General features: G+C 39.8%; 1 protein-coding gene across 1 annotated transcript in view; it reads right to left on the bottom strand.

Moving 5' to 3' along the window:
* Nucleotides 1-24,786, bottom strand: part of PLOD2 (procollagen-lysine,2-oxoglutarate 5-dioxygenase 2) — a 107,082-nt gene that overhangs the window by 71,348 nt on the left and 10,948 nt on the right. The window lies entirely within an intron of this gene.

The following is a 24,786-nucleotide window of genomic DNA, read 5'->3' as shown; positions in this document are numbered from 1 at the left end:
TGCTTACCATTTGTGTAACCCCTTTCTGCCCCCCAAAAATGTGGAATCAGTTCTTGTGATTCTAAATTTCTGATAGACTAAATTTTGGTTTTCATTAACAATTAACCATAACCTTCAACATTAAAATAAAATAAAAAATGCTGAAATAGATCACTCTGTGTGTAATGAATCTATATAATAGGAGTTTCACCTTTTGAAATTAATTACTGAAATAAATTTTTGATGATATTCTAGTTTATTGAGGAGGACCTGTATATGAATAAAGTATATAAATGAAGGGAGCAAGTGCATCAGTGAATAGTAGATGCACTTAGAGTTGCATTAGTTGTATGAGCAGCGAAATCCCTTACAACCACAAGCAGTGTTTTAGGGTACTGACTACTGAACCCCACCGGCCACAGAGTCAGAAGTCAATTAATTCTACAATTGGTTGTTTTCCTAATAGGAATGACACATTTGGATAGTGCATATTATTTTTGACCTTGTCAGATTCAAATCAGTGTCTGCATTCATTCAGATGACACAGAGAATGACCAGAGGTTTACTGGTATATAAACAATGGGCCTTGTGTATTAAAACTGTCAGGCTGGATTCACACATCAAGTTTTTAAGCCGAAAACATGAGTGAACACAAAAGAGAAGATGAACAGTTGAAGTCTTTCCTGGTTTTCTTAAAAAACGGCATGAGTGAATCCATCCTTAGTTTTTGAAGCTTAAACTGCTGTTAATCTGCCAAGTAAAGCAGTGATAAAAGCACAATTTTTTTCCTCTGGTCTTCAATTCCGCGTGCGTAAAATTCCACCCTGGGGCGGTTTCCCATTAAAATCAATCTGATACTTTTTGTAAGAGGTTTTCGTGTGTATTTTGACACGAAGTACACTTGGTTTCCACATCGGAATACACGTGAAACTGCTCCGTGTAACATAGCCTTAGGATCTATTCACATGTCGTGATGTTGTCACTATTTTTGCCACCATTTTATCGTGATATTGTAACAAAAAGCTTGATATGACGACAACATGTGAATGGACGGTTAGGATAAAAAGGAATTAATAAAAATAAAAAAAACAGGTACAGTGTTCCACTATTATAGACAATATATCATAAAACAGATACATTTCCACTAGTTGGAGTTTCTTCACTTTGCAAGGATAGAGCCTCCTATAAAGCACAGGCATACATCACATACTCCCACTGCTAAGTAACATTTCACTTTCTCACTTCTCGTTGTAAACATGGCAATGCGATCAGAGGGATTGGCATTAGATCAAAATTCCATCTGGTATTAAATTAACCCTTTGTCCTGAGGGTGAATACTGAGGCACTGATCATAAGCAGCCCACCAAAAGTTGTCTTAAGTCTGGAATGCTTCCTGGAACTTGAGCGCTCCACAAAGATTCTTATGGATACAGTCAGTATTTTCTTGACAGTGTGTAGGATGTTCACACCCAAAGAGTTCATATCCAGCATGGTTAGGTAGTAGATAAGCTTTTGAATGGCTAAGGCCTTGTTGACATCTGTGTCGGGACTCCGTTCATAGGTTCCGTCGGAGCTATCCATCAGGGGAACCCATGAACGGATTCCAAACAAACCATAGGTTTCACCATTGATTTCAATGGTGACGGATCTGATGCAAATGGTTTCCGTTTGTCTCCATTATGTAAGGATTCCATTACTTTGACGGAATGAATAGCGTAGTCGACTACAGTATAGATTCCGTTAAAATGACTGAACCCTTGCACAATGGTGAGAAACGGAAACCATTTGGACCGGATCCGTCACTATTGAAATAAATGGTTTCCATTTGTTTCAGTTTGGATTCCGTTTATGGGTTCCCCCAATGAAACACATGAACAGAGCCCAGACAGAGTCCCAATGTGAACAAAGCCTTAACTGCTTTCTTCTGTAATAGTGCCCTATGACATCTGACTATGTAGAACAATTGAAACATAAACCGCTTTACCTCTTGCCTAAAGAATACCTAAACCCTAAAGAAAAATGCTTAAAGTTGTAGTATCTACAGATTAAGGCTACACGAAAATGACTGTTTGCATCTGTGTGCTGTCCAATGTTTTCACGTCGCCATTCACTTGATTGTATGTGGCTTAGTCTCACCCTTAGACAGGAATAAGGCCTGCTCTGAGTTTTGTGGCTCGGTCCCACAGCCCACACACGGATCCGTGAAAACCACATTTGTGTGCTTTGAGCCATAGAAATGGATGGGACAGTGTGCTATCCGTTAAAAAAAAAAAAAAAAGGATAGCACAACGATAATGTGGATGTAGTCTTACAGTGGTTCAAAATAATATGGGCCATATACTTTTCTATATATGTATGAATACACATAAGTATGGGACTGCGTCTACCATTAAAATGTATACTACGAAAACCCAAATTGACCCAGAATACACTATAAACCTTTAATTGAGACTGATTATGGGTTGATGTACTGTATGTGTTCTCGCTACTTTACTAAACAGAACAATCCATAAATTATAGCAAAACATACAGTTAAAGGATTTTCTGAAGACTGTAGAACAGTATTCTGGATTTCAAAGCCGTATCTTAATCCTAAATTATAGAGTATACAAAAAAATAAAAAGTGGAATGCGATCCTTCGTAAAACATGTTAGGCACACACTTACATTTCAATCGCCATAAGAGCTATGTATAAAAAAGGTAAGAATAAAAAACGGAAAAGCAGATAAAGCACATAGAGTCAACATTTAACTCTAAGAGCTTTCCAGCACAGGCGGACCCAGCCTGCTCATGCATTACATGACATGCCATTTATTTGATCATGTAATTCTAAATGTGTGGCCAGATGCGGATTCCACCAGTGATAACAATTGTTTGCCGAGGGTTAGAGAAGCTGAAACTGCAGCGATCATCTGAGCGATTAGCTGGTTTTTATTTAAAAAGGGGTAGTCTTCATGAGGCAACCACTTTAACCAAATCTCCAAAGGACTACTAAATGAGATCTCGGCATGTACAGTGTTACTGGAGGAAACTATGAAAAAATACAAACCAAATTGTGCATTGATTCTAGTCAATTTATAAGCAAGGAATGTTATATTACAACCTTTAATACAAATATATTCAAACATTCAATTTCTGCTAGGATTTTATTGAACCCAACATAAAATAAAATCTCAAAAACATTTTGGCATGCTTCAGTGGACGTCGTATTACAGGAGATATTCTCTGTAATACGGTGCCTTATGGAAGCACAATACCGCAGAGCGCGGAGTGCCTAAAGCTACTGTGCATGTAGTACTAATATAAAACCACCACTTAAATTTACCTCATAATAGTCACAATTTATTGGTCACACAGACTTCTTTTACATTTCAAGAATAACAAACGATTAATATGAATGAAAAATTTGAAATGACATGAAGCTGTCTGGCGAATGTTAAAACTCTTAAATTATAGTAATAATCGAAGTGCAAATTAATTAATTCATTCATTCTGAAATAAACGTGAAACTTTACAGTACACAGATCCATTACTGCTCCATTTATTTTATTTCATCATATTTTTAGTCCCTCGGAAATAATTTACCAGATGATCATCTTGGAAAAAAAGGGACATTGCCAAAGTCTTAAAAAAAAGAAAAAGGAGAAATGTTCATTTGAAGTCAGTCAACATTTGAGACCTTTTATTAACTTCGAAGTAAGTATGTGAAACCACAATATACTGTGGCCCTGGCACATAATGAACATTCAGAAAATGGAAAATAAAAATCAATCTTAATTGAAGATATGTGTCCACCATTTAATAAAAATTACGTGAGCTGCATTTACTGAAACGGAAAGGAAATTTACAAGAACAACGAACATAAATGTAGACTTGGGGCTCAGGCACATGGCAGAGCTGTGTGCATATAGCCGGTATGGAGGAAGTATTCACGTATTGTGCCTCAAGGCCTCTGCATCTGGCCGTTTAGGCTCCATCGGGTTCCATACATACGAGAATGGTTTAAAAAATACCTTAGTACATGCAAAATCCAAATGGTGCCACAATTTGTTTTTATGTGAATCCGATAAAAAAAAACCTATGTATATGAAATCGGAGGCATACAAAAGGTACAGTAGACTAAAACAAATATTATTCCCTAGGGTCCCGTTCATACGACGTGTATTTTACTAGTTTTTTGGTAAATTTTATGTGGCAAAAAAACGCGTAAAAGCGCTTGGATTAAGCTTCCCATTGACAAAGTGAAAGTGGGTGCATTTTTTTTACGTGCGTGTTTAAAAAACGTGTAAAAAAAGCAGCGTCAGGTTGACCCTTTGGCGCGTAAAACACGTTTAATTCCCATAGTCAATGGGAGTTCTGATTATGCAGCAAAAAAATGTGCCGTATGCGCACACTAAACGCTTCCAAAAAACATCAAATACTGTAGTTTTAAAAAAAAGTTCTTTACAAAAACACTAAAGTGTTTTTGACACGTTTACCCATCTGTTTTTTTAGCACCTTGTGAGGAATTCCTAATTGTTATTTGTCTAATGTTCTAAATTTTGAATGCAGATCAGTCATAGGGGCACAAAATATAGAGCACCTGGAGGAAACAACGCACAAACCCAACCAGATTTTGTCCATATTTAGATTCAAACCTAGGGCCTACAAGTCTGAGTCACCATGCTGCCATGAACCAAAGATGTAGCTAGACTTACCATCCCCTAGAGCAAATATTTAGCATGCTGCCCTAGTCCTCTATCTAAATACACTAACCAAGACAGAGGGGTTTGGTGGAGCCTCCCGTTGCAGTTGGCACATGCCTAGCCAGCTATGTTCCGCTTTAGAAGTTTTTTTTCTTCAAATTTCTTTATAATGAAAGAACACAAAGCATCATATAATTAGAGGAGACCAGTAACAAATGGAAATACACGTTTTTCACAATGTCACAAACTTTTAAAATATCGGTTAATATGAACAACTGTCAGAGAATGTAGGGGGTTGTAGTGTCTGGAGAGCTACAGGTTGGAGACCACTATAGGCTCTTCGCTAATGTTTCATTATTTTTCAATGTTAAGTCAAATGGATGGTATACTACAGTTAATAAAATTTTCCAGATTTTAGTACATTAACTCAGAAATGTAGTTAAATATTTGTAAAACAACAAGATTTGCTATAGTTCTATGCAATAAAATGCATCCATTACTGTCCTGTGGTTTCTTTGTTCACTAACATTTAGGTCATCATTCCGGGAGGTCTCATGCGGAAAAGATAATTACATTTTTATTGCTGCTAGTTTTGGAAGCAAATAATAGGTCTCATTCTCAGTCAGCTGAGGTGCTATTATTGGATTTATTGTATAACCTTGATTCCAAGAGCCAAGGCAAAAATATTTGACCATAGGGAGTGTGTTAAAAAGAAGACAGCAGAAGCCACAGTATTGGTAGGAAGTTCAGCAATTACATTAAAATCAGTAATTATGGTCGGTGATATAATCACGGCTACCTGAGAGTTAGCTACGTCATATGTGGCGATGCTTGGTTAAAGAGGCTCTGTCACCAGATTTTGCAACCCCTATCTGCTATTGCAGCAGATAGGCGCTGCAATGTAGATTACAGTAACGTTTTTATTTTTAAAAAACGAGCATTTTTGGCCAAGTTATGACCATTTTTGTAGTTATGCAAATGAGGCTTGCAAAAGTCCAAGTGGGTGTGTTTAAAAGTAAAAGTCCAAGTGGGCGTGTATTATGTGCGTACATAGGGGCGTTTTTAATACTTTTACTAGCTGGGCGCTCTGAAGAGAAGTATCATCCACTTCTCTTCAGAACGCCCAGCTTCTGGCAGTGCAGACACAGCCGTGTTCTCGAGAGATCACGCTGTGTCGTCACTGACAGGTCCTGCATCGTGTCAGACGAGCGAGGACACCGGCACCAGAGGCTTCAGTTGATTCTGCAGCAGCATCGGCGTTTGCAGGTAAGTCGATGTAGCTACTTACCTGCAAACGCTGATGCTGCTGCAGAATCAACTGTAGCCTCTGGTGCCGATGTGGCCGACACGATGCAGGACCTGTGAGTGACGTCACAGCGTGATCTCTCGAGAACACGGCTGTGTCTGCACTGCCAGAAGCTGGGCGTTCTGAAGAGAAGAGGATGATACTTCTCATCAGAACGCCCAGCTAGTAAAAGTATTAAAAACGCCCCGATGTACGCACATAATACACACCCACTTGGACTTTTGCAAGCCTCATTTGCATAACTACAAAAATGGTCATAACTTGGCCAAAAATGCTCGTTTTTAAAAAATAAAAACGTTACTGTAATCTACAATGCAGCGCCTATCTGCTGCAATAGCAGATAGGGGTTGCAAAATCTGGTGACAGAGCCTCTTTAAGATATTGGGGTCGATTCAGAAAACTTTTAAAGGCTGTCTTCAAACTAGGCAACTGCCTGTGGCTGTCCAGCCGCGGTGAGACTACTACCTACAGCTCAACTGGAGAGCCAAAGTTTGAAAACCACTGCTATACTGGATTTAATGGTAGAGAGTGCACCATCATCCATGGAGGGTGAATGGCACAACTGATCAGACATTTAGTGAAAACATAGGGGTACATGGTTATAGCAACTTTCTAATATATATTATTCTCTGTATATTCTCCTAAAGAAGTTGAGAAACCATAAGTATGCAGACCGGGAGGCTGCACTATATTCTTCTACATTATACCTGTGTGACAGGAACCTGTCTGTCTAAGTATCAGTGGTAGCTGATGAGAGAAATAACAGGTGAGAGACTGACACATTGAATACCATAATGTCCCTATAAGCTGGAAATTAAATGTTTAAGTTTGAAAAATAAATAAATAAAGCGAATACATAAATCTAACTTCACAATCTATTCTTACATTTACAACAGAAATTGAGAGAGTTTGTATCCTAGATATATTTAGCAGTATTTAATATTTTTGTAAGCAATTTCTAGATTTGTAGGTAGCTGATCCAAAAGCAGAGAGCCAAGATTGTCCGGCAGGAATTCCCTTTTGGCTGGGCAAGAATGAAGAAATAAAAAGCTTCAATATTGCTACTTAGTTTGTATTTAGGAAAATACTATTTCAGGGCCATTTTAAAATCTATGTAGCTGCCGAGAGCTTAGTGAGAAAAGTAATACAATGCATTTCTAAAATAAAAAAGGAAAAATAAAAAAGGTTTGGTTATAAAAAGAAAAAAATATAAAACATCTGTAAATTTCTGAAAACTGTTGCAAATGAAAAAAAGAAAAAGAAAGTTACAAAAATAGTGGGTACACATATTACACCCCCTTCTACCTCATATACACCCTTTCTTCTTGGAGGAATTGTTTACCACATGATCACGGATGCCAGATGCCACCTAACCCCCCCCCCCTCCACTTGAGACCAGCAGCTCTGCTGGGATGTGTTTTGCATAGCACTCCCAGCACTGGAGATATATACACAAGTAAAAGGGAGACTCCAAAACGTGTTCTTCATTCATTAACTTAGATACACAAGCAGAAGTGGGGGCTTAAACACGTGTTCATTCTCATACCAGGCAAAAAAGGTGCATTTTGTTGTCAAATCTACCAACTGCAATCTTCCAGGACCAATACAGTAGTGGCACAGTTTACCCCTATGGTAGGAATGCCTCGAATAGGGAAAGAAGCATTTAAAATAAAAATGATCTTAGTCTGTCTTTAATTTCTTTTAGAACAGGAAATTAATGAATTTGTCATAAGTTATTCATTCACATTATATTCCATGCATCTTGTGGTTTATTCTCTAAACAAAGCCATGTGAGACATAAAATCTATGAAATAAGTATGTGGCATGTCCTTGTAAAACTGAACACACTAAAAACAACCAAGACGACATATGGGAAAAAAAAATGGACTTATGTTCTCAGCGACACAGAATCACAGAGAAGACTTCATAGTGAAACGTCACCATTGCACATTACAGGCAAAGCTATGTTTAACCCCTTATTGACCACCAATACGCCTTTTCACGACAGCCCATTCTAAGGCCTGCACGGGTGTCCCATGCAGGCTGGAGCCGGGGCTCGGCTGTCTGATGACAGCTGAGTTCCTGCTCCAATGCCCGCGATTGAAGTTTATCCGTTAAATGCTGCCGTCAATAGTGACCGTGGAATTTAACTTTACAGAGGGAGGGCGCTCCCTCTGTCTCCCATCGGCGGTCCGCAAATGCAATCGCGGGCCTCCGAAGGGGTGTCATGACAGCCAGGGTCCTGATAAAAGCCCCCAGGTGTGCCCTGGACATACGCCTACAAGGATGTACCATTCACGTCCTAATAGGCAATGCTCTGGTATACGAAGTATACCAAAGCATTATAGCAGTGATCTGAAGATGGCATTGTAAAGTCCCCTATTAATTCTTAATAAAAGTGACAGTAAAAAAATAAATAAAACCATTTTTTTTTTCATAAAAAGTGTTTTTTTTTAGTAAAAGTGTAAAAAAAATAAAAGTACACATATGTGGTATCGCCGTGACTGTAATGACGCAAAGTTAATATGTAATTTAAACCGCAAGGTGAAAACTGTAAAAAAACAAAACGCAAAAGACAATGGCGAAATTGCCATTTTTTTCCATTGTCCCCCAAAAAAGTCATAAGAAAAATTTATAAATAAGTCCCATGTACCCCAAAACAGTACCAATCAAAACTACTTCTCTTCCCGCAAAAAACAAGACCAAAAAAATAAGTACTAAAACAATTACGGCTCTTGGAAAGAGACAATGCAAAAACAAATAATTTTAGTTCAAAAGTGTTTTTATTGTGCAAAAGTTGTAAAACATAAAAAACCTATACATATGTGGTATCGTCGTAATCGTACCGACCCATAGAATAAAAGGGAATGTGTTATTTATGCCGCACAGTGAACGGCGTCAATTTAAAACGCATAGAACAATGGTGGAATTTCAGGTTTTTTTTCTAATCCCCCCCAAAAAAAAGTTAATAAAAGTTCATCAGAAAATTAAATGTACCCTAAAATGGTGCCATTAAAAAGTACAACTAATCCCGCAAAAAAAACAAAAGTCCTCATACAGCTATATCAACGTAAAAATAAAAAAGTTATAGCTCTTTAGAAAAACGAAAAAAATTGCTTGGTCATTAGGGCTGAAAATAGGCTGGTCACTAAGGGGTTAAAGAAGAACTAATAATTTTCCAATTCAACAAGATGAATACTTATTATAAGGAAACCTAAATATTTACAAGAAAATGATAAATCACAATATTTGCTTTAAACACAGATTTTGACAAGTGATACGTTTCAAACTGCGAAAGGTTACATTTTTCCTAACTTTTTCTGCGGAACCCAGCAAGAACAGCAAATCAAATGTCCAGGATCAGTACTTACAGTAACCAGTATCACAATCTGGGATCAGCTTTTGGGGTGTATAATATAAATATAAATATATATATATATATATATATTAAAAACGTATTTGATTTTTATTGCGGTAAATGCTGTCACACTTCAATTTTCAGGTTTAAAAGTGAGTGATATTGAGCTGCAATACCAGACAGCCCATTGAGAAGAGTGGCGCGGTTTCTGGAAGCTGGCTTCCATGCATTTCTAATTTTACTTAATTAAGCATTTTAATTCACAATAGATAAAAATAAATGTATGACATCAACAAAATGAAGAACTTGTGCCCTTTAAACTCCACTTGAGGGAATATCTATTCTAATATTTCATAATGTGTATTATATTATTTCATAGAACTTTTTCTATATATTTGCATTTACTTTCACATAGGTAAATCAGCCAAAAGCTATGTAAAACTACTTTGATTTCATCTTGTTACACAGTAATCTTCTGAAAAATTCTAGGGAGGGGCAAATACTTCTTATGGACATCACGGTTGCTCACTGGTTAGCACTGCTGCCTTGCAGCATTGGGGTCTTTGGTTCAAATGTGATCACGGGCAACATCTACAAGGAGTTTGTATGTTCTCCAAAGGCTAAATGCCACCTCTGGGACCTGTACCGCACCTCCATTGAAGTCTATGGGAGATAAAGATAGCTAAGCCAGTGACTACCTTAGGCTGCAAAAGAGAGCTTCATGCAAGCATCTTCACCTTTACTGAATATGATCACCAAACGGTCATCAGGGAGGGGGATGGTGGACGCCCCCAAGATGGTTGAAGACCCAGGGCAAGTGTCCTTTCTATAATCCAGCCCTGTGTTCTCATATTTGTGTGCGTTTCCCCCAGGTACTCTGGTTTCCATCCTCACTCTAAAAACGTAGGTTATTTGCTTACTATAAAATTAGCCGATGCGATTGGGAGACCCTTAGAGACAGGGACTGATGCGAATGAAAATCTCTGTACAGTGCTGCAGAATACGTTGGTGTTACATAAACAAAAGTAACTAAAATGAATAATGCGCTCATGTGCTTTAGACTCAGGCCTGAGTCTCTGGTGAATGCGTTTTCCTTGGAAGATACATCAAAATAAATTATATTTTAGGATAATCCCTCAAAAATCATGAGTTTTACACAGTGCTCCCTTACACCAGTCTTCTGTAGTGAAAGAAAGAAAAAAAAAAAGGAGAACTAGCTTTTGCATTCAGACAAGAGTCACAATGTGCTGTACAACAAACTGCCCTTTGCCCCTCTCCTGCCATAATGCTTCTTGAAGGAGTAAATTCATCAATTCCATTTTGCCTCCAATGTTGTGTTTTACAGAATACAGCTGTTTAACCTACTCCATATCCAAACAGGAAACAGAACAAAGGCCAAAAAGTGGCAACAGATCAGCACTATATATAGAAGGATGGGAACGAGGTACTATAGCCAGTATACTCAGCTTAAAGAGGCTCTGTCGCCAGATTATCAAATCCCTATCTCCTATTGCATGTGATCGGCGCTGCAATGTAGATAACAGTAACGTGTTTGTTTTTTTTTTAAAAACGATCATTTTGATCAGTTATGAGCAATTTTATATTTATGCAAATTAGCCTTTCTAATGGACAACTGGGCGTGTTTTCTCTTATTTCCAACTGGGCGTGTATTGTGTTTTTAGCAACTGGGCGTGTTTACTTCTTTCACTGCACAATCATGCTGGGCTGGAACAATGAGAAGTGTAGGTCACTGATTGGTCACTGATTGGTCAGCGTCATACACTTCTTTACAACGCACAGTTGGTAAAAAGTAAAAACACGCCCAGTTGTCCATTGAGAAACTCATTAGCATAAATCTAAACTAGCTCATAACTTGCTCAAAAATGATTGTTTTTCAAAATAAAAACCACTGTTATCTACATTACAGCGCCAATCACATTATGTAGGAGATAGAGCACTTATAATCTGGTGACAGAGCCTCTTTAAGCAAGTTTATATTATGTAATACCCATCAATTGGATAATTCCTTCATACATAAAACTTTGGATTTCAGATTATCTGTGTGATGTCACGGCATGTTTATTAATGGAATTAATAGATGAAGATAACATTTCAACACTCTGAAAACAATAGGTTACAATATAAAAATAAAGAGGTAAATCATTTGGATTCTATGTATTTGACCCTGCTCGGTGTAGAAAAAGTAGATGGAAGCTGTAAACCGGCTATAAATGACCTTCCTTCTGGGAGAATCTTTATGTGTAGATGCTGCACATGCAAAGCAGAAGTGTAGAAGTGCAAGCAGTAGCCTCTGAAACCTCTATGGGCCTGTGAAGGTAGAGGGTTAACCCTATACCCTTTTCCCAGACAAGTAATTTAAGAAAGCAAGGGAGGGGGAGCAAGCTTATATTTATTATTATTTCAGTTACTTTTTATAGCGCCATCATATTACGCAGCGCTGTACAGAGGTCCTCTTTTTTAGTCACACTACACTTCTTGCTTATAGTCAAGTATAGTGGTGGCAATCCAGTATTTCATGGTCCAGATTAATGGAGGGGGCCCACTTCAGCCAATTCATTATCCATTCCAGTGTGGATTATTTACCATTTAACTATGTAGAGTAAGGGAAGACGTTGTCCATAGAGGACATGCAATAAATATTGTAAGAAATGGAAAATAATTATTTACAAATATAGTAATCTCTTAGAATTATGATTGAAACCATAGAATGTACAGACTCTGGGAATGTTACGCTTTTTTGACCTCTTCAGCGAGACCACATTAGTACTCATGCTGAGTGTGCAGTGTGAATCAGCTCTTGGCTTCAGTTAACTGTGCTCTCAGGGGAGGTAGCCACCATATATATTTGCAATATTCAGCACATCTCATAAAGATAAAAGTTGCATAAAAGTGAAAAACCCCTTCAATGTGAACCAAAAATCCTGAAAGGCCGCAACAGATTTCTTCGCAACTTAATCACATTTAATAAATACCAAGTTATGCTGGCTTTATAACTCGTTCCATGCTTTCTCTATAGTCATCTGCTGTATTAGGGATTACTCTGTACAATATAAACTGCTCAGAAATTAAGAGCTTTTTTCGTATTAATCAAGCAAAAGCTCGGAATCATTGTTCTGTGTAAACATGTGCAGGGCTAGTTGATTGAATATTTTATGATAACCTAACAATTGTGGTTTGTCAGTGGTACATTTCCTTGTGTAAACAGGTATCTACTAGCAGACAAGACAGGAGGTGTGGAATGGTTTGCCAGCAAGACAAGCGTTCTCAAAAGCATACGATTATTGTTACATATAAATGCATGTCTTTCTAACGTTAATGACTCGACATAATCGTTCAGAAATTGTTTTTTTAATTAACCCTAAAAAAAAAAAAAAAAAGATTAAAAAGAATAAAGAGAAACATACAGAACCATAAACTTTTAAACAACTGGATTCATTTTTCTGTGTATATAACTTAAAAGTAGACGAGGACAGAACTTCAGCTTTAAGTTTTTTCTTGAAAAAACGTAATGAGGGTATATCCTAAGGAGAGACCATCAACGTGTGATTGGAGGTGGTCTGAAGTCTAGGAGCCCACTGATCGGCATAGTGGTGCATCCATACATGTGGCTGGGCGTAGTAAAACATCTCAACTACTACATTCTGCTAATCGCCAGTGGTCCTGAGCATCATACCCACCACACATTGTTGATTTATAACCTTAGGATAGTCCAAAATGCGATATTTCGGAAATCTCATCATTTTTCTTTAAAAAAGACTTTGCAAAAACATTCTATACTGTTCCACACAACAGTCTTGTTCTGAAGCTACAGATGTAGGGACTGGGGGGACATTATATGCACGTGGGTAAAGAATTGAGGGAAAACAAAAAGTTGTTATGAATGGAACTTACTCAAAATTGGTTGAAGTCAGCAGAGGGGTACCACAAGGATCGGTGTTAAGCCCAATTCTGTTTAATCTCTTTATTAATAACATTGTGGATGGGGATTGATAGCAAGGTGTCAGTTTTTGCCAATGATACAAAACTTTGTAGGATACTTAAAACTCAGCTTGACTATAAAATATTACAGAAAGATCTAGATAAACTGACAGCATGGGCAAAAACATGGCAGATGAATTTTAATGTTGATAAATGAAAATTAATGAACCTAGGAGGCAATAATATCATTGATTTATACACATTAAATGGAATAAAACTGGGGATAATGGAACAAGAGAAGGATCTGGGTATTCTGGTAACAAATAAGCTAAGCAGAAGCACTCTGTAAAGGATCTGCCAGACACAGCTTCTGTGTCGACCCCCGTGGGTAATCAGTTTGCACCTGCTCCTAAGTCTGAGAGAGTGACACGATCTTCTACCAGTCAGGCTGGGAGGCTGAGGAGTGGGAGAGCCTATCACAGCCTGGCCAGACGGAGCTAGCTCCCGCCCTCTGTCTATTTATACCTGCATTTCCTGCTCCTCCTTTGCCTGTGATTATTTTCTGTTTCCTGGCTCTGCTGCTCCTGCTATGATTATTGACCTTGCTTCATTTTTGACCCTGGCTTTACTGACTACGCTCCTGCTCTGCGATTTGTACCTCGTGCACTCCTGGTTTGACTCGGTTCGTTCACTACTCTTGTTGCTCACTGTGTTGCCGTGGGCAACTGCCCCATTTCCCTTAGCTTCTGTGCACCCTTGTCTGTTTGTCTATCGTGCACTTATTGAGCGTAGGGATCATAGCCCAGTAGTACGCCGTCGCCTAGGACGGGCCGTTGCAAGTAGGCAGGGACTGAGTGGCGGATAGATTAGGGCTCACCTGTCTGTCTCCCTACCCCGTCATTACACACTCAATGTCAGGCAGCAGCTGCAAACGCAAATAGGATTGAAGGGTGTATAAAAAGAGATAAAAACCCGGGATTCAAATGTAATATTACCCCTCTATAAATCCCTTGTAAGGCCACATCTAGAATATGGAATTCAGTTTTGGGCTCCACATTGTAAAAAGGACATAGGAGAACTGGAGAGGGTTCAAAGGCGGGCGACAAGATTATTAAATGGGATGGTAGGTGTCTCTTACAATGAAAGACTAGAGACATTGGCTTGTTCAGCTTAGAAAATAAAACAAAAAGACGCTGTAATGGCAGGAAGGAGGTGAAGGGAAAGTGAGCCCTAATCTACCCACCGCCCTGTCCCTGCTTACTTGCGACGACCTGCCCTAGGCGACGGGGTACAACTGGGCGGCGGTCCCTACGCTGTCTAAGTGCACGGGAAAACAAACAGGGAACACGCAAGGGAAGGGGCAGTAGCCCACGGAACGCCGCGAGGAAACGGAGCGGTGAATGAGTAGTCAGGACCAGGATAAGGTGAAGTATACCCAAGTGAGCACGGAGGAGGAAGCAAGCCGGAGGCAAAGCAAAGCAGGTTAAGCAGAACAGCAGCAAGGCAGAAGCACGGCAGAAGCAGGCTGGAGCAAGCAGCAGTGGGGCCAGGAATCCAAAAGAATTACAAGCACTGAGGAGGAGAACACAGCAGGTAATAAAGGACAGGGGACGGAGCTAACTCCGACTGACCAGGCCGCGATAGGCTCTCCCACTCCTGAGCCTGCCACCCTGGTTGGTGGGAGAGGGTGTCAGTCGAACAGGTCTGGCCTCAGGTGTGGATTGATTAATCCCAGGAGTATACCTAGACGTAGTACCTGGCAGATCCCTAACAGACGCCTTACAGATGATCTTATTAACAAGTATAAATATACGTGTGGTCAATACAAAGAACTAGCACATGATCTGTTCTTTCCAAGAACCATACAAAGGACCAGGGGACATTCATTGCATGTGGAAGAAAGACGTTTCAGACATCAATATAGGAAAGGGTTCTTTACAGTTAGAGTAGTCAAACTATGGAATTGCCCGACCCCAAGAGGTAGTAATGGCAGATAATAGGACAGCATTTAATAAAAGGCTAGATGATTTACTGACAAATGGCATTGAGGGTTACAATTAAAACAGTAATGAATGACGTGTAATTTATTGAGAAATGTTGAACTTGATGGACCTGTGTCTTTTTGTCAACCGACAAAATAGTAAAAAAAAAAATAAGAAAAAGGGAAAACAAATTGGAATAAATAGCGTATAACTAACAAAGTGTAGCTAACGTGCCAGATTATTATGTCTGCCAATTGAATCCTTATTAGCAATGACCTAATAAAGTAGTTTATGGAGAGAATTCATCATCTGCCATGTCAAAACATCTGGAGTTTGAAAAGTGAAAAGAATCTTGTGAAGATTAAAAAATGAGAATCAGTGGCTGATATAGGGATTTGTTTTCCAGAGTAAGGATAACCAACTGAAATAAATATTTAGTTGAACTGTTGTCTTCTTCCTACCCTCTCGCCAACCATAACACACATCACAGCTTCCAGCTGATCTTGTTACCAGATGACTGTCGTATACTTGTGGCTAATGCAAATTGTTCCTTCATTATGTAAACTAGGGAGTATAACAAGAAGAACAGTCTTTACTGGAAAGAACAGACTCATCCAGATAAACCATCATAATCAGAGGAACAGTACAGCTCGCTACAACTCTCATTCCCAATGAAACTTTACGGAAAATAAAGATGCACTCAAATTAAAGTTATTTAAAATCTGACAGATCCATCCATTCAAGCCCATCTGAAATGTGTTAGACTGTTGTGTTTGTTTTGCAGGGGTTCCAAGGTGACCCTTCATATATTAAAGAGACACATGCAGGGGAGAATGTTACAAGACATCTTTATGATGAAAGAGCAGTGACCTACACAGTTTAGTGGGGATGGGTGAGGACAGAGGTTCACAAGTCTGGGCTTTTCACTAGAAACTCAGGATCTACCTGGCCATTTATATGATAGATATAACATAAGTCTTAATAAGAACCATGTATGTTGCAACCATATAAGAGTTAGACTAGACTTAACAATATACAGAAATCGTAATCTGTACAGAAGCTGAAAAATCAAAAACACTGTATTAAAGTGTAAGGCCGAGTTCCCACGGGTCGGCTACGCTGCGTAAAAATCACGCAGCGTATGCGTCCTGGGACCCGGAGCTCTTGCCGTCCGAAAAATCGGATGATGCGGTTTTTCGGATGGAATTTCCGCTGTGGAAGATATAGTTCATACTTACCCCCTCCGTCTTCTCTGCAAATAGTCAGGCCTCCTACAATGACATTGCAGCCTGAGATTATGTAGCTTTCTGTTGCGGGTTTTGCATCCTCATTGAATTCAGTGGGGAAAACCCGTAACAGAAAATTGACGAAAATGCAGCATAAATTAAAATGCTCCAAAATGATATTCAGCACCAAATTAACATTTTTTCCGCAACGTGGGCATGATATTTTCAAAATCTCATCTACTTTGCCGCTACTGTAAATGCTGCGGAATTTCTGCACACAATTCTGTTGCGGAAATTCTGCAGCGATTACGCTATGTGGGAAACCTAAGGGGATAACTGAGTGGACATGTCCTCTCTGACTGTATCTACAATCAGGGGTGGGATCCAGCTGGTTCTCCTGAACCAGTTGGTAAAATAACAACCAGTTCGCAGAGTTGGGGAGAAGTGGGAACCAGACCCAGTCCCCATGCACTCAAATAGATTTGCGTCCTTAGGCGTATACAATTGAGCAGTCTACCTAGCGCTGGTAAGCCAAGGGAACAAACCATTTCCTGCTTCACCATTCAATGCTATGATGCAGGTGCCGTAATAAAGTCATCGCACAACCTGCATCATTCTGTTAAGGTAGGCCTGGATTTACGGCGTTGAAGTGGGGAAAGACAGGTCTGTACGTGACCATCTACAGGATGTGGTTGGCGCTTTGTTTGCATGGGGCACAGCCTGTGGCACTATTTTCAGGGGGCACAGCATGTGGCTCTATTTTTATAGGGCACCTTGCGTGTGGTGCTTTAATTTTCAGGGAGTAAAATATGTGACAATTGTATTCAGGGGCACAGTGTGTGGCAGTGTATTCAGCGGCATAAACTTTTGTTTAGCATTACAGTCTTAGGCCTCATTCAAACTAGGACCAGTAGTAGCAGCTCCAAAACAAGAAAGAGGTGGCAATCTGTCCGTTACACAATTTCTCTGTTTAGGTTTCACTCCAGGTTTTAAACAAAAAAAACAAAAACCTGACCAAAATAGTTTAAAGACAAGTGAGAATTTTCATTTCACAAAGCAAATTTAATAAACAGCCACATATTTTTAGAAAACATACAGACTAGGTTTTGCCCTATCATAACAAGTATAAAACCAGGAATAATAATCCAATTCTAATAAAACACGCCATCATTTATCCAGAGGCGTAGCTAGGTTCTCTTGCACCCAGGGCAAAGATTCAGATTGGTGCCCCCCCCAAACTTCTTTCCCGACATCTTTCCCCCTCACCACGTTTGCTTGCTCTACCAATCTATGAGGTGTAATTTTTTTCCACAATCTTTTAAATGTAACTAGCATAAAACTATTTGTACATTTTAAGAACGATATAGTTCCATAAGGGAGTTACCATAACAATAAATTAGAAGAAAATAAATTAGAGGCCACACACGGCCCCTTGTAGATAGCGCCACACACAGCCCCCTCTGGTATATAAAGACACAGCCCCCTGTAGATAACTACAAGGGGGGGGCTGTCTGTGGAGCTAACGCCACACAGCCCCCGTTGTAGATAGTGCCACACAGCCCCCCCGTTGTAGATAATGCCACACAGGCCCACTTGAATATAGCGCCACACTGACCCCCTTGTAAACAGCATCACACAGCCCCCACTTGTAAATAGTGCCACACACAGCCCGCTGCCCTCCTTGTAGATAGCGGCACACTTCCCCCCTTGTAAATAGCGCCACACTACCTTATAGATAGTGCCACACACAGCCCGCTACCCCCCCTTGTAAACAGTGCCACACTCCCCACCCCCTGTAAATAGCGCCACACTGTAAAGAGAGCGAAGAGCGGTAGCCTACCTCTACCACTCTCCGCTCTGCCTGACGTGACTCACCGGGGGAGCAGAGGTGGTCGTGCGGCACAGGCAGCGGCGGAGTTCCTTCTGACTAGGGACAATGACAGCCCAGGAGTGGACCAGTGAGGTCAGGTGACAGGTCAGGTTACTGGATTGGTCCACTCCCAGGCCATCACAGACCCCAGTCAGAACGCCGTCACATGATCGCTGCTGCTGGTGTCCAATGTACAGAGCACCTATCAGCAGCGATCAGCTGCTCTGCCACGGCACCCTCCTTCCCTACCACCTAGTTGCGCCCGGGGCACATGCCCTGCCTGCCCCCCCTAGCTACGCCCCTGATTTATTCTTAGGGCAGTCATGTAGTGCCTTCAGATATCTTGCCATTTTCCAACATGGAGTACATACAGTAGGACACCTAATTTGATGGTTCTGCAGGTGGAACAGTGTAATAGTGCCAACAAAAAGCATAACTTACCAATTTCAAGTAATGTTATTTGTCCCTTATCTGAGGTATACGATGATACTACACCTATATTTAAGTGTTTTTCATTTGTGCACACACGGTCTTAAATGCTCGAAGTATAAGATTTATATATAATGTTGACTTCACAATTCTATGAATAGGGTTACTCACAATATAAAGTTTAGGCCATCTTGCGCACGGCAGTTCTCGTAATCACGGTCCACGACAGCCACTCACATTTTCAGCCCATTGTATTTGAGCATGGTCCGTAAAAAGCAAAAGGTAGGAGGCTTTCTACGGCCCGAGCACTTCCCGCAAATATACGGTCAATAAAAGTGAATTGGTCAGTAATTGCGGACCGTAAGTACAAATTCTACGGTCGTGTGAATGGGGCCTTACTATTTGGACCCCAAAAGGTATCAACAGTTAAATGACAACTTTAGCTCTGCTTTAGTATATTATTTTATTATCCATAAAAATATATTCTAGAACATCCCCTTTGGCATCTGGGATTTTTTATAATAAATATACATTGCAGGCTTATTACATGTTTTATTGTATCTATACTGCCAATGTTTTTGTAGGCTAAAATGCCAAGGATATAACATGTCGAAATTAGTTGGAAGAGGTTGTAGGAGGAATGCAGGGAGGGAAGAAAATCCCTTAGTGCTTAGGCGAATAGCTGAAATATGTGGTTGTATTTACCTGGAAATAGCTTCCAGCAGAAATGCACATGTGAATAGCGTCTGATCTATTGGATTTAATTGATTATTTACAGGAATTAATTATACTTTATAGACACTAATTGCATGTAAGGGAAAATAAGTCCTTGACTTATGTTGTTGTTAAGCATTTTGTAAATATTTCTATTAAATTATTGTTTTTTGTGGTAGTTGGATACTACTGTTTTGTTTAGACAGGAACATAATGGAGATAAATCCCTGTTTATACTTCACAACGTAATCAACAGGACCATGACAAGTTGTGATAAGGTATAATTTCCGAAAGAGGCAGAATAAAAAAGGAATTTAGATAACAATGAACATCTGTAGTTATGGTAATTGTGACGTTGGTGTTGTGGAATAGCAAAAACTTTGGGTAAGGTCCAAAAATTAAGTCCTAGAATTTTTTCACAAACTGCCTAAATGCGGTTCATACAGTGCTGTGAAAAAGTATTTACCCCCTTAGCTAGTAAATCAATTAGTTAACTAAATTCAATTAGCAACTGGGTACAATTTCACTAGTAACACCCAGGCATGATAACTGCTAGACCTGTTATATCACTTAGAACATGTCTTGCAACGTGAAGCTGGCTAGAAAGTCTCAAGAAGCAGCACACAATGTTATGTTATGATTCAAAACAAAGTCATTGCAATCTACCAGTCCGGAAAAGGATTACAAAGCCAGCGAACAAGAGCGAGAACCATTATTCACAAATGGAAATAACTTGGAACCGTGGTGAACATCCCAGGAGTGGCCACCCTACTAAGATTTCCCAAAGAGCGCTTCAACGACTCATCAAGGTGGTCACAAAAGAACCCAGACGAACATCTAAAGAACTGCAGGCCTCACTTACCTCAGTTAAGTTCAACGTACACGATTCCACAATAAGAAAGACACTTATTTACAGCCTTCTTTACTGTGAGAACGGTGAATCTATGGAATAGTCTACCACAGGAGCCGTCACAGCAGGGACAGGAGATGGCTTTAAAAAAGGCTTAGATAATTACCTAGAACGAAAAAATATCAGCTCCGATGTCAATGTCTAGAACTTTTTCCCTTCCCTTTTCCCATCCCTTGGTTGAAGTTGATGGACATGCGTCTTTTTTCAACCGTACTATGTAACTATGTAACTTGGCAAAAATAGCAGCCATGGAAGGGTTGCAAGGCGCAAACCACCGTTGACCAAAAAAACCACATAGGCTCATCTCACATTTGGCAACAAATATCTAGATGACCCCAAGACTATTTGGATAATATTCTGTGGACTGATGAGTCAAAGGTGAAACTTTTTGGAAGACATGGGTCTCGATATGTGTAAAGCTAAATACTGCTTTCACCATTAGAACATGTAGCCATCTTTAGCTTGATTCTGATAACTTGCTGCAGCGTGATATCACACAACAAAAGCCTTTAAAAAGTCAAGATAAGGGATCTAGCCATTGTTTATTTAACCAGTTCAGGACTGGGCTATTTTGCACCTTCAGGACCAGACAGCGTTTAGCCATTTTTAGCACGTGTTCGTTAAATGGCTATAACGTTTTTATTTGTTGGGCTAACGACGTGATTTTTGCGACGTTTTTTCCGTAGACAATGCAGATTTCATTTTTAATCGTTTTTATACACACCTTTTTTGCTATTTTAGAATTTTTATTCATAAAGTTTGAAAATAATAGTAAAAAAAAAAATCAGCTTTTTTACGTTTCAGCTATTTTTTTGGGGTAATAACATAGTTTTACCCTAAAATAGACCTTTTATTTGTGATCTTCATTCTCTACCGTAAATTGTAATATATTACATGTCTATATTAGGGTAATTGGGTCAGCGCTAGCTTTACAACAATGATTGGCGGGGGGAACGTTTTTTTTTGGGGGTGGGTATTTTGTGTGTATTTATTATTTAATTTTTTTTTGCACTTTATTCTTTTTTTATTACTATGGTCTGTCCCCCAAAGGTCAAAAAAGACCTTTGGGGAACTTTATATATATTTTTTTTCTTTCTTTTACACCATCTTTTCCACTGTAACTGAAGCTGTACAGCAGCCCCAATTACAGGGGAAATCAGCCCTCTCATAGTGACGATTGTCACTAATAGGGCTGTGCTGGGTCTTGTAAGACCCAGCAGCAGCCTGCCACTAACGGCACCCGGCGATCATGTGACCTGTCACATGATCACCAGGAGGAATAGAGACAGCGCCGCTGCTGCTGTCTATTCCTATACACAGCATTCATTGAACGCGGTGTAAAAAAGACATCGGAGAAGACAGAAGCAGTGAAAGCTGCTTCTATCCTCTCCTCAGGGTCCCCGGCAGTCACTGACAGCCGGAGACCCGACATTCAGCTGCCCGATCGCGCGGGCAGCAAGTTAAAACCCGAGCCGTAAAAAGTCTATGGTTTTAAGGACCCTGACCGCAGGCCGGAAATATACAGCCAGCGGTCGGGAACCAGTTAATGCGTTAAAAGTCAAGATAAAGACGGCTATATTTGTACCATCAGTCAAACATGGTGGTTGTAGTGTGAGGTTCTGGGGCTGCTTTGTTTTTGCAGGATCTGGACGACTTGTCATATTTGATGGAACCATGAAATCTGCTCGCTGTCAAATCCTGAAGAAGAATGTTCGCTTGTCAGTTTGTGACTTAAAGTTACAGTGCAGTTGAGTTATGCAGCTAGACAATGTTTCGAAACATACAAGTCAGTCCACCACTGAATGGCTCAAAATAAAAAAAAATTAAGGTTTTGGAGTAGCCAAGTCAAAGTCCTGACCTTAATCTAATTGAGATGCATACACACCTAGGGGGATGTTCACACAATAGATTTGCAGTTAAATCGGGCATGGATTAGCCATTTGATGGGGCTAACCCACCTGTGGCTATCCGTGGAGTTTTCGGCATAAAACCGTGTTAAGAAGTTACATGTCACTTCTTTTGTTTGGCGACGCATATTTCAAAGACAATCACTAGGCTTGCAAGTCTTTAATAAGAGATTTAAGGTATTCCCAGTAAAGTTGACCCTCAACAACGTTGAAAAAAAGCGCATAATGTAGTCTCCAGCTAGTTGTCTACAAATGGTCACGTCTACATTGACCACCATCTGTTTTACAAATCTTGGTGTACAAGCATAACATTCTTACAGTTAAAGGGGAAGTCCATTCAAGATGTATGTTTTCACAAGAGACAGGTCAGTAGATCACATCATGGAATTTGTAAGCTAGTACCTCTGATTTTCCTAGCTGGAGAGCACCCAAAATCCTTTGCCACAACCCAGAAATTTCAATCACTGAAATCGCTGACAACTTTCTATGCAAAACGCTATTACATTTAAAAGGCCCTTTGCTTAGAATGTTGTGTCAGAGATTTCCAATAACGGAAATCTCCGAGTGGTGGATTTGGGAGCCTCATCGAATGCTGCAGCTCCTTCATTCTGGACATTGGAATGATGGTCCCAGCTCATGGACTAGGCTCTGCTTACAGGCTGCAGACATCTTCATACAAGATGTGGATACTTTTTGACACATAACAAAAGCAACATTATATTTAATATGGCAACATAGCAGGAGAAGAAAAGTAGTAAACTATAGGCTCAAGGCCATTTGCGCCCAACCCTACTTCTCATATTTACTGAACTCCAGAATCTGAATTTTATATGGAGCCATTGAAAAACACAAGGCATGTGCTTAGAGCCTTGAATGGCCCTGAACCTAAACATTTAAGGATATTACAACCATTTTTTTTTTTTTTTATAAGCCAGCTTGGAATATCTTCAAAATAAAATTGAGTAGAAATCAAAATCTGTTCATCCTTTGTCATCTGCTTTAAAAGTACTGCCAAGAAGTCATATGAGGTAGATGTATGGGAATTTCTATGAGGAATTTAAGTATTCTATGCACTCAGCCACAGCCCACATACAGAAACTTTTAACCCCTTCCTCCTGCAGTCATTGTTTCATTTTATTTTTTTTCTACCCGCCTTCCAAGTGCCATATATATATATATGTGGGACTTTTTTGTTGCGTGACCAGTCGTAGTTTTTAATGGCATCACTTATCTTTTGGGTTTCACTGTGCAGCAAAGTAAAAATAGAGTAATATCGTGTTAGCCAGAAACAATATGAAATGTTAAATACTTTTGAGTCAAAAAAGACAAACGTATTGTAGGTATGATACCTTTATTGGCTAACCATAAAAATTATAAATGCAAGCTTTCAGAGCACAGAGTCTCCTTCAGGCAAGTTTACAAAATGAGTGACCTAGAGAAGAGCGCAACATGTAAGACTTCGTTCACATGTGTGTCAGGATTGCGTTCTGGCGTTCCGTTTGAGCTTTCTGTTAGAATGGAACCCTGACTGAAACAAACGGAAACCATAGGCTTGCATCACCATTGATTTCAATGGTGACGGATCCAGAGCAATGGGTTTCTGTTTGTCTCAGTTGTGCAAGCATTCCGTCGCTTTGACGGAAGCAATACCGCAGTCGGCTACGCTATTCATTCCACTACAGTGGCGCTATCTACGGGGCATGGGTGGGGGTTTTTGCTATCTTCAGGCAGAGGGGTGCCTCTCTGGAGGTGTGCTATCTACGTGATACATCCTGAGATATTCTTATCTTAATGATGCATCGCCTCATGTACTAATTGTCTTTGTGTAACATCTTAAATGTTGTGCTCTTTTCTAGGTCATGCATTTGTAAACCTGCCTGAAGAAGGAGCCTGTGTGTTCTGAAAGCTTGTATACATATTTTTTCTGGTTAGCCAATAAAGGTATCATACCTACAATACCTTTGTCTTTTTTGACACAAAAGTATTTAAAGGGGTATTCCCATCTCAATGATCATAGCTTAAGTTGTTGCATATGGAAATATATGCATATTTGTAAATACTTTCTTTTTTTAATTGTGTGGTATTCAGAAGATAATCCATCCGGTCCACCCCATGTCTTTTGGTTTGTTTGGAAAATGGCCACCGCTAGGGTCCTGCAGTGGTGGCCGCGCTTGCGCAGTTTCTACTGTGAATTTCCCTAATACACTGGCCGGGTGCTCTCGTGTGCACATTGAGCATGCGCAGTAGCTCTCAGTCCGGCCATCTCGCTCCTGCTCTAATGAAAGTGAATAGGACGGCTCACAGGCATGCACAGTAGCCCTGGAGCTGTCTAAGTTTTCTAAACTCCTCATGCAGCAGTAGAGCCCTTTAGTGTATGTTCACACAGCCTATTTTCAGCCATTTTTTGGGCTGTAAACGGCCAAAAAAAAATCGGAAGCAGAACGCCTCCAAACATCTACCCATTGATTTCAATGGGAAAAA

The sequence above is a fragment of the Rhinoderma darwinii genome, chromosome 4 (assembly GCF_050947455.1).
Source record: "Rhinoderma darwinii isolate aRhiDar2 chromosome 4, aRhiDar2.hap1, whole genome shotgun sequence".
In the NCBI taxonomy this organism is placed as follows: domain Eukaryota; kingdom Metazoa; phylum Chordata; class Amphibia; order Anura; family Rhinodermatidae; genus Rhinoderma; species Rhinoderma darwinii.
Note: the sequence above shows the minus strand (reverse complement) of the source record. Positions and strands in the feature narration are given on the sequence as shown.